The sequence below is a fragment of the Artemia franciscana genome, unplaced genomic scaffold (genome assembly GCF_032884065.1).
Source record: "Artemia franciscana unplaced genomic scaffold, ASM3288406v1 Scaffold_284, whole genome shotgun sequence".
Taxonomy (NCBI): Eukaryota; Metazoa; Arthropoda; class Branchiopoda; order Anostraca; family Artemiidae; genus Artemia; species Artemia franciscana.
Window position 1 is genome coordinate 370,403 of NW_027063596.1, and position 12,219 is coordinate 382,621.

Consider the following 12,219-nt stretch of genomic DNA (forward strand, 5'->3'; position numbering starts at 1 on the left):
AAAATAGTGATTTCTTGTCATGATTGGAAATTTTTTTTCGAGGTAAGCAGGAGTTCAAAAAAGGTAATATAACGTCCACGTGTTTTCAACAGTTAATTTTCGAAGTATTTTAGAGAACACCACATTCATTCAGAGATAGCACAAGCTCTGATCCCGTTAACTACAGACCCAAAGTGATTATTTAACAATACTTTCAGTGAGCCTTTTTCAGTGATCCTAATGGGTTGTCCCCTCTTACTAACAGTATGTTACTAACGGTATGTTAGAGAGGTTAGTAAGAGAGTAAGAGGGTATTTTCATCTGTTCAGAATGTGTTCAACTAAGAATTTACATAAAGAACCTTTAACGTAATCCCCTCCCCCCAAAGCTCCATGGGTATGAAGAACAAGGAAGAAAAGGAATATAATAGAATACCAACAAACAAACATTACAAATTATAATAAAGCATAAAAAAGCCTGATCTTGCATTTAAAAGTCCGCAAAATCAGACACTAGGCAAGGGAGTTGGGCATGATCTTTAAACTGACAACACGTAAAACTGAAATAGCTCTAAAGCTCAATAAAACTTAAATAATGTTATTCAAATTCCAACAAATTCCAAACAAATTCCAACACAGTTATTCCAAACAAAACAAAAAACATTAACTAGATATTCCTCGACATTATTTTTGAAGATTAAATAAAAAACAAGTTTTTTAACCGAAAGTAAGGAGCGACATTAAAACTTAAAACGAACAAAAATCATTCCGTATATGAAAGGGACTGTCCCCTCCTCAACGCCCTGCTCTTTACGCTAAATTTTTTTATTGTTTTAAAAAATAGAGTTGTTAGAAAGAGTTAAACTTTGGCGCAAAGAGCGGGGCGTTTCATATACGGAATAATTCCTGTTCGTTTTAAGTTTTAATGCCGCTCCTTACTTTCAGTTAAAAAACTCCTTTTTTATTTAGTTTCTGAACATTTTCGATTTAATACAGGTTCTGATTTCGGCTCATCGTACATGAATAATTAAAACGAAATTTGCATATTACTTTTTTTTTGCTAAATGGCTTTCTCAAAGTTTTGATCGGACGATTTTGAGAAAAAGGGGCGGGAGAGGGGGCCTACTGTCCCTTCAATTTTTTTAGTTACTTAAAAAGGCTACTAGAACATTTAATTTTATTTACGAACGTTTTTATTATTAGTAATTATACGTAACTTACAAATTAACTTACGTAACGAACTTCTATATTCATACATTTTTATTACGTATATAAGTGGGTTCGTCCCCTCTTCAATACCTTGCTCTTTACACTTAAGTTCGAATTTTGTTCCAGTTATTTAAGAATGACCCCTTAATCACAAAGACGGTTTAACTAGAATAAATAGCTCTTTTGAAATTACTAAAAATACTTTAGCGCAAAGAGCGAGGAATTGAGGAGGGGACAAACCACTCGTGCACGTAATAATTTCTGTTCGCTTTATCTTTTAATTTTGCTCCTTACTTTCAGCTGAAAAAAAATTGTTTTTCTTAAATTTAATTTTTGAACGTTTGTGAATTAATGCAGGTATTGATTCGGGCTCACCGTACATGAATAATTAAAACAAAATTTGTATATTAATTTTTATTTTTTTTTTTGGCTAAATGGCTTTCTCAAAGTTTTGATTGGGCGATTTTGATAAAAAGAGGGGTGTTAGGGGGCCTAGTCACCCTCCAATTTTTTGGTTGCCTAAAAAGGCCACTAGAACTTTTAATTTTAGTTTTTATTACGTTTTTATTAGTAATAAATATACGTAATTTACAAATTAATTTACGTAACGAACTTCTATATTCGTATATTTTAATTACGTATATGAAAAATTTTGCCCCATCGTCAATATCTCGCTCTTTACACTATAGTTTGAATTTTTTTTTCCAATTCTTTAAAAATGACCCCTGAATCCCAAAGGCCGTTTAATTAGAAAAAAATAGCTCTTTTAAAATTACTAGAAACACTTTAGCGTGAAGACCAAGGTATTGAGGAGGGGGCGAGCTTCCTCATATACGTAAAATTTTCTGTTCGTTTTAATTTTTAATGTTGCTCCTTACTTTAAGTTAAAAAAACTTGCTTTTTATTTAATTCCTCGTTGTTTTTCTTAAATAACGCTGGAAAATCCAGCACCCCCTTCATGAAAATTCTCTTTCCCAATGATAAATTCCTCCATGAAAAGATCCCCTCACATAACCCCCTCCCACTGACCCCCCACCACTAGACCCCCCTAAAAACGTCAGTATACTTCCTAGTAATCAATACTGTATGTAAACAACGGGCTAAGTTTATAGCTTGCAGCCCTTTTCCCGGGGACTGTGGGGGATTAAGTCGTCCTCAAGGACATTTTTATTAGATTTTTCGACCATTTTGAATAAAATGGCTACCTCAAAATTTTGACCCGGTGACTTTGGAAAAAAATGAGCGTGGAAGGGGGCCTAGTTGTCCTCCAATTTTTTCGGTCACTTAAATAAGGCCAATTTGCGCAGGCTCGTAACTTTTAATAGATAAAACTAAACTTGATGAGAGTTATATGTTTAAAATCAGCATAAAATTCCAATTCTTTTGATGTGTAAATAGGTACCAAAATTTCGTTTGTTAGATTTTCCGTTACTATTGAGCTCCTTACTACAGTTCTTTACCACGCCACCCCAACACCTAGTTGGTGGGGGCGCTTCGCCCCCCCCAAGCCCCCCCCACGCGCGTAAGTCGTTACGCGCCATATTAGTTACGCGCCATTGTAGTTGTGTTCCTGTGTCCCACCCGTGAATAGATATATATATATATATATATATATATATATATATATATATATATATATATATATATGTTTTTAACTACGTAAAACTTGCGAATATACAACATTCTTCGCTGTCCCATTGTCTGTGCGTATAAATAGATTGTCAGGTTTACTGACTCTTGAACATGCAACATATAATTGTCCATGGGAAAAACAATCTGTATTCAGATGTATACCTCATTATTATAATGATTGCCCTTGAGCTTTGTTGATGGTGATTGCTAATCGAACATTCCCTGTGCCCCCGTCGTCATTTATATATCCCCCTGTGCCCCCCGGCGTCCCCGTTGTAGTTGTGTCCCTGTGTCGTCATTTATATTTCCTGTTTCCCGGTCGTGATTTGTTTCCCGGTGTCCCAGTCTGTAATTTCTCTTTGAGTGTCCCGGTCGTCATTTATATTCCCTGTGTCCCGGTGTCCCGGTCGTCATTTGTGTCCCGGTGTCCCGGTCTGTAATTTCATCAGTTGACAAACATGACGTCAGTCGACAAACAACTTCATGACGACATACAGCTCAATCCTTATAATGACGTCAGTCGACAAACATGACGTCAGTCGACACACAAACATGACGTCACTCGACAGACATAACACACAAAACACACATACAACTTAACACACATACAACATATACATACACACATACACATAACACACATACACATACACATAACACACATACAACATAACACACATACAACTTATTTATATATATATAGATATGAAGAGGTGGTCCCGCTCCTAAATATCTTACTCTTTACGCTAAAGCTTTTAGCACTTTTAAAAAAGCTTCCCATTCTAATTAAATGGCCCCTATGTTTCAGAAGTCAAATGAACCAACAGTCAAAGTTTAAATTTCTTTTTTAAGCTGTCAAATTTCTTGCGGACGATCCAGACTAAACGATTCTCCTTTGCTTGTTTTCCTTTGGAATACCCTTTGATTTCTAATCGTTTACCCGATCATTCTAGAAATCCCCCTCCCTTGGAAAATTTCCTGGAAATCCAAAACAGATGAAAATAGCCTTTATAAAATTCCTGTAGAAGATCTTCACATGCAAGATTGAGTTGGCAAAGAAAAATTAATACAAATAAAAATAATATCGTTGAGGAATTCTGTCAAATCCCCTAGTGTAAATTTTCCTTGGAGAGTTCAGCCCCTGAAATTTCCCTCCTCATATAAAATACTCCCTGTGGACACCCGCCCCAAGCACAGAATCCTCCCCCAAAAAAGCAATGCCTGTATACTTCCCAATAACGAATACTATACGTAACCAACAGTCAAATCTTATAACTTAAAGGCCTCTCCCTACAGGCTGTGAGGGGTGATTTTATCATTAAGGACATAATTATTGGCTCTTTCAACCATCTAAAAAATCCGATCGGACGATTTTGGGGAAATAAGGGGCGTGAGAGGGGGGCTTGTTGCCCTCCAATCTTTTTGGTTACTTAAAAAGGACACTAGAAATTTTAATTTCCATTTAATGTTCCCTTTCTCGACTTTCTAGAACGACTAATTCGGTACGATAACCCGTGGAAAAAAAGATAAAAACTAAACAAGCATCTGCGATCTTTCCTCTGGCAAAAAATGTGAAATTCCACATTTGTGCATATAGGAACTTGAAATTTCTACAGTAGGGTTCACGGATACGCTGAATATGATGGTGTAATTTTATAATATTTCTTGAATTTTAGGGGGATTTTTCTTCCTTTTTTCGAAAATCAGGTAAATTTTCTCACGTTCGTAGCTTTCGACGAGGAATACTAAACTTGATTAATCATATATTTGGTATTGACAGCAAGATTCCGTGTTTTAGAGTTTCGGCTACAATTTAGCCGAGTCACTCGGCAATTTAGCCGAGTCACATTTGTTCAGTGTGCGTGTCCCATATTGTATTTCAAGCTATCGGGGGTTGAATTCGGGACATAACGATGGATTATGAGGAATCTTTAAGTTGTTGAAAGTGTGGAGATGATTAGACGGTTGATCAAAAATAAAAGACATATTATTACATATGGCAGAATTAAGGTCAGGTGCCTTGTTAGCCATGGGAAATATTCAGGTGGATGTCCACGTCCTTGCGAAAGACCGGTCTAAACGGAGGCACCGTGTAGCATCAATCTCGACGCCGGAAGTGTTTCGGCAGGAGCATCAAGTCAAGTCAGTAAGTTAGAATTAAGGTAGCCATGTGGTTACAGAAAAGTAAAAGAAACAGACGACAGAAGATGAAGATACTTCAAACCAAGCAGGGGTTTTGATGAAGAGCGGTTAGTTTCCTGAATATGATTCCTTACTTTATCATGTAAAAGTGACTTTAGTTACGGGGGAAATATTGACATCTAAATTACAAGCCAATATGAAGCATACGACTGTACTAGGCTATGGAAACAAATTCTAAAAACTGACCCTAATATGCACTTAAGCTTTCCATGGATTTCCGAATTGATCACATTAATATGATATTTAAAAACTTAAGATTCTCATTTAGCCCAGGAATCGAACGATCAGACCAGGAAACGATATATAGTTCTACTTAAAGAATTTTTGATACATGAATATCATTAAAATTAAGAAAAAAAGAAAGCATGAATTTCCAACATTTAAATCAAAGTAATTTTCATTGTAATTAATTTAAAATAATTGATTTAAGCAACTTAATAAATTCCTTGAAAAGAGCTGTCGTCTTTGAAATCAAATCGTAGGTTTGACCATTGCGAAACAGCTTCAGATTTCAGACTTTCATCTTGATCACATTAAAATGATATTTGAAAATTTAAGATTCTCATTTAGCCCAGGAATCGAACGATCAGCCCAGGAAACGATATATAGTTCTACTTAAAGAATTTTTTATACATGAATATCATTAAAATTAAGAAATAAAGAAAGCATGAATTTCCAACATTTAAAGCAAAGTAATTTACATTGTAATTAATTTAAAATAATTAATTTAAGCAACTTAATAAATTCTTTGAAAAGAGTCTTTGAAATCAAATCGTAGGTTTGACCATTGCGAAACGCCAAGCTCTGTTTCAGAGAAAGTTACAAAAGAGTAACTCAACTGAAATGACTCAACTGAAGTAACTCAACTGAAATGAAAGTAACTCAACTCATAGATAAATGTAAAAAAAAACGTTAAATAAATGTTAAATCAATAAACCCTACCTTGTGTACCAATATGGAACAATTCCCGAAGAATTATCTTAACGGTTCAAATGCTTTTAATACATCGAGAAACAGAGAAATAAGTATTACACCAGAACCAAGAGCTGAATACAAATAATTTCTGGGTTTCCTTTCCAAGAAATGAAATCTAAGGACTGTCTATAAAAGTTCAAACATTTTCCAGGAAAATGTACACACTCGAAGAAAAGCTACGTCTTTTTAAGCTATTAGGTGCTACATGTTTTACCCGATTTTTTTCTTAATCTTTGCTGCTTTTCTTTCCTTTTTACTTTTGGGATTAACAATGTGGGATTAACAACTGGGATTAAAACAATGTGATAACTGTGACAACATATGGAAGTCTTTTTCATTAAAATTTGGATCCTTAGAGTCTTTTTCGGAGTCCTTAGAGTCTTTTTTCTTAAAATTTGATTCTTAGTCCTTAGAGTCTTTTTTCTTAAAGTTTGATTCTTAGAGTCCTTAGAGTCTTTTTAATTAAAATTCAATTCTTCCTGATTTTCTAAGAAACATATGATTGTGTAAGTTTCCATTTGACCAACATTGCCTTTCCAATCATCCCCTTGTACTTTATTTCAGATTGTATTAGCTCAAAACTATTGTATTCTGGATACTTGTAACATAACTACGCCCAAACAGTTTGTGCTATGTTGAAATCCAGGTTTCGAAATACTTGAGAAATGAGTTTATTCCCCCTGTCAATTTAGTACCTTTTATCATGCTGACAGGATTATTACTTGTAACGTTATTCCTTCTGAAAGTCTTAAAATCGCATTTGGCAACGTCTGTTGGAAAAATACTTTTCAAAGGATCTGAAATACTTTTCATACCAAATTAGCAACATTGACTATTGACTATTGACATTGAATAACTATTTGAAAAATTATCTAAATTGCAATTTTTTTATCCTCCCAAGGATTCCTAACTGAAGAAAATCTCCAATTTATGTAAGTCAAGGTTTCATAGCCGGGATTCAGGGGTGCCAATTGGAGAGGAGAAAGGATTTTCACCTAAAGTTTATTTCTAGCCAATAAATATTTCCTATCCAAAAAATTAAATGACAGAGTTACCCCGTCCCAATATTTTGGAAAAAAAAATATTTTTTATAAATCAGATCTTTGCCCTCCTTACTCTACATTTTCGTATTTAGGCAGTCTCGCCAGGGTTTCAAACAATTCATCTAATACTTTGAGCCGTAAGCAATCTGAGGGTTGCAAGCAAGTGAATTGAATCGCCAAAAGACCCTCTCTGAAGGGTTGCAAGGAATTTACGATGACGATATCAAAACGAATTTACAAGAAAGCTGTTGAAACAATCAAAAACTTTAAATTGACAAATGAGGAGAAAACAAATCTTTGTCCTCGTTCCTCTTCATTTTCGTGTGCTGGCAGCCTAGCTTGGGTTGAAAGCACCTCTGAGGATACAAGCAAAAACATTTAATCTTAATTGCAAGAAATTTAACTTGATGTTAAAGCAATAGCTGCAACCTTGGAAAGTGCAAACCACGGTCTATAGTAACCAAAAGCTTTAAAAAAAGTGGGAAAATACTGGCTAGTGACGAAAAGGATACCATTTGTAGCTGATTCAGGAATTTTAACTTTAATTTTGGTCAATATTAATAGCTGAATTTTATTGTAAAACAAACTTATAATAATTTGGAAAAAGAGTCCGAAATTCCTTAAAAAAGGCTTTGAATAGAGATTAAAAGTTCCCCGTTGGAAATATCACGATCAAATATCCCCTACTGGAAAACTACAGCCTCACTCCCCGACCTTAATAACAAGGAAACAAAACTTTTTGCGTGCAAAGTACTAATACATCTCCCCTTTTCTCTCTTTTTTCCCCAAGGGGGATTGCATAGAACCAGTGGTCTTAGAACTTCGGAAAAGGGCTCGTTGTAAAGAAAATCAGCATACCTAGTGCCCCTTTTAAGTAATAAAAATATCTCGGCACACCTAAGTGGCGTTTTTGACCATTTTGTGCTACTAAACATCTAATTCTGCCGCAAGGGCATCAAAATGCCAGGAAATAAAAAATTTCGATGCCTGATTGATTTTGTTTTGGCCTCCTATTGTGACAAGCCGTGGAAAAGTGGCATTTTCTGCCATTTTGTTGTGAAAATCATCAATCTTTCACCAAAGCTGCATGTTCATTAAAAATAACTGGCCATGATATTAACAATTTTCGGTATACAATTATCAACCTCTAAAAAAAAAAAAAAATCAAGCAAGCTTAGTTTCTGTTCAGTGCTAGTTTTTAAAACTAAAAAGTTCATTCTTATACCTCGTTTATTCTTTGCACCCCTTTCAGGGTATTCCCTTTGTTACAGAATAAGTTAATAATAATAAATAACAGAATAATAACAGTTAATAATAATAACAGTCAATAACAGTTAATAATAATAAATAATAACAGAGTAAGTTAATAATTTTTTTGGAATAAGTTACCATCATAAGGTGTTAAACTTAAAACAAACATAAATCACTATGAATAACGAAAAACAGCAACAGAAACCACAGTGAGCAATAAATACATATAGTATTAATTACCACAACAAATTGATTGATTGATTTAAGCTCTACCAGCAGGGGATTTTGAAATTTTTACCGAGCTACCGATACCCTGTAGATTTGGAAGGAATGAGTTACACGAAAGGTAAGGAATTAAAGGGTACTTAGCATATTTAGTATGTTATGTATGATTGGAAAATAAATGAACCTAAAAATGAATAAAATTGACTTTAAAGGGAAAAGTGTTTAAGAAAACAAACTTAAAATACTAAAACTTGGCAGATTCATGACTGTGTGCACATTTAATAGCAGTTTTTGGAAACTGAAAATTCTGATATTATACTTTTTTAGGAGACACAATTTAAAATGTACATTGTATTTTTAAAATATAACGCTAAAAGATATCCAACGGAAACTGTTTTACTTTTACTCCCCCCTCTTCGAGCCAAAAGACGGAGCTTTTTTTGCCTTCGTGCTTGACTCGGGTCCATTGACCTTGGATACAAAATTTCGAGTGTGAGCCTGTTCTACTTTCTCAGTAACAAATTGAAATTTATAATTTATTTTATTAATAATGTTTAATTGTAATATATATTTATTTTATTTATATGTAATTTTATCAATTGGTCTACAAGAAATGATATACAGAACTAAAATCTTTCTTTAATATAGTCAATTAATATCTAATATCTTTAATTAGTCAATTAATATACCATTACAGCAAAATGTTTACCCTGTATGAACTAAAACAATTAATTAAAACCATGAATTAACCATTAATTATTACCTTTATTAAAACTAATCCAGTATATAGAAGAAAAAATATCTAAGTCGTCTTATAATGCGATTGCCTATTTTTAAAACAGATTCAAATGGAATTCCCTTAGTGTTGGCATTAGGATTTAAAGAGACTAAGGGAAATGAACTGTCTTTTAGAAATCAGGTTGATGAACTGGAAAAACAACATAATTTCCATTCTTCAAACACCCACAAACTTTTCCTGAAAGGCAACTTTCCTTTTAATGCTAAATTGGGGTTGACGAACTGAAACCCCACAGCCGATGTTTTTTTTTTATTATTGTAAAGCATTTTGAAGTAAAGTAGAATCAAACAGTTCGAGGTAACGAACTGAAGAAAGGAGCGATAAGGAGCGACCCAATGCACGGAGCATAAATGGGAGACAGTAACAACGGCCATCAAAGGGGTAAAATTAACCTGGACAATCTGTCTTGGCTTTTTTCTACAATTGGCCATGACTTCCACTTTTCCCACAACTATTCCCTTTTTTTTGATCCGTTGATTTTTGAATTTAAAAAAATAGGGAATAGTTGAATAGTTTGAATTTTAAAAAAAGGGAATAGTTGTGGGAAAAGTGGAAGTCATGGCCAATTGTAGAAAAAAGCCAAGACAGATTGTCCAGGCCAATTGATTTTTGAATTTAAAAAAATAGGGAATAGTTGTGGGAAAAGTGGAAGTCATGGCCAATTGTAGAAAAAAGCCAAGACAGATTGTCCAGGTTAATTTTACCCCTTTGATGGCCGTTGTTACTGTCTTCCATTTATGCTCCGTGCAAACGTGTCCCTATATAAGAAACTTATATATTTTCAATCAGCATTAAAATGCCATTCTTTTGATGCAACTATTGGTATCAAAATTGCTTTAGAGTTTCGATCTCTATTGAGCCAGGTCGCTCCTTACTACAGTTCGTTACCACGATCTGTTTAATACTTTTTTTTAAACAGTATAGTTGCTAATAAGAAAAAAAAGACATGTTACATCAGATTCCAGTCTACACAGAGATTTAAAATATTTACAGGACGCTAAATCTGAGTCAAATTTCAAATTTTTATTTTTGTGATCAACAGACAATTCGAGACCTAAACTGTAAATTAAATATATGAAAATCTCAATGTTATAAAAAAAATTACCGCAGCTTGAAAATCTAAAAATTCTATGGCAACGCAAAATTTTTTTTTCAGAATGCAAGCAAATCAAAACCTTTGATAATAAGAATAAAAAACATGTTAAATCAGATTCCAGTCTACGCAGAGATGACTTGGATAACCTCCGGCGAAAATATTTGTAGGTAAGGTAATTAGTTGAATGTAAATTCGTCCTGATGATATAACAAGTTGGCTATTTACCCCTAAATTTTAAAGTCCCAGAAGAGACCGGTTTATAGTATGTTAAATAGCACATTTAAAAGACCTAACATATTAAGAAACTTTGATTTTGGATCTGCTCTAAATCAATATTTGGGTAAAAATTCGGTTGTGGGACTTTTACAATCTTGTGAAGTATGTAGTTTAGGAACTGGAACTTCCAGAAATGGACCTGAATCTACAATTAGGCCACAAAAGGTATTTTCAAGCGCTGTTTGCAAACAATGTCAAAGATCAGTTGGCTTTAGTGATCATTCAGAGATCACTCTTCAACAATATCAGTTGATTCTGTTTTACCCAAACATCCAGCAGTCCATCAGAATCGATGGATTTTGTAAAGGTAATCCACCAGGTTTAAAGGTTAGCGAGGGGGACTAGAAGTTTTTCCAATTCTATTCTACTATTCAAGTTTTTCTTATTTTCTTGGCTTTCCTCTCTCCCCAAAAACAAGAAAACTATGCATAAAACAACATTTGAAACGGTTCTGTGATGTTTGATATTTGAGACAAATGAGCTTAAATTCTCTTTTACCGCAAACACTATGTCTTAAAGCAATGTTTCGCAACGCTACGAGGTTAGGCCCCAAAAGTTCCTCTAAAGTCAAATTTGTATCCTCTCGAGATTTTCATATCCGAGAGGAGAAACAAGATTCCTAAGCTTTTCTGGTTAGTATTTTTTATATAGTCCCTAGTGAGTTCCTAGTAAGTTTTTATATAGTCCCTAGTGAGTTCCTAGTAAGTTTTTATATAGTCCCTAGTGAGGTAATGCAATCAAAATTGAATTCCTTATTAAGTTGTGATTGACTGACACTAGTGGATCACAAATCGTTCTGGGCTACAGAAGGGTTGCTTCAGATCTTAGTTAACGGTAACATGTATGACTTTTCAATGATAAACAACAACCTAGCAATACCTGGAACCTCACTCTTTATACGTTCGAAAATTATAAAGGATGGATGGGAGTGTTGGATACACAATCATTGAGGGATAAAGATTCTAGAGCTCAATTTTTACTTTCCATAACTAAACAATCATCCTTTAAAAATTATACAAAACTCATATTTCAAATTAACATACGTACTTATATCTATGCATATATATATATATATATAAATATATATATATATATATATATATATATATATATATATATATATATATATATATATATATATATATATATATATATATATATATATATATATATATTATGAACATTGTACATTAATCTTTTGAGAATTCACTTTTAAGTTTTATTCTTAAAGAATTGAAGAAAATTTGATATTATAAATGAAAATTGAAATAAATACCGTTATTGGAGTTTTTCCCTTTCTCTTAAATAATAATAACTTTTCATGCTTCTCTACTACTTTTCCAACTCGATTTTATGCCTTAATTGGAGTCGAGGGTGAGAGGGATACATTCAGACTCATGCCCCCCCCCCTAACAATTGATGTTTATTACTAATTGATTCATACTTCTTTACATTTTCTATGTATTTTAGCTATTTCTTAAGAAAAAAATAAATACAAAGTACCATCCGTGAAGTTTATCCTTTTTGTCAAAC

At 33.5% G+C, this 12,219-nt stretch overlaps 1 protein-coding gene across 2 annotated transcripts in view; it reads right to left on the bottom strand.

The window, feature by feature from the left end:
- Positions 1-12,219, bottom strand: part of LOC136043036 (guanine nucleotide-binding protein G(o) subunit alpha) — a 167,941-nt gene that overhangs the window by 46,851 nt on the left and 108,871 nt on the right. The window lies entirely within an intron of this gene.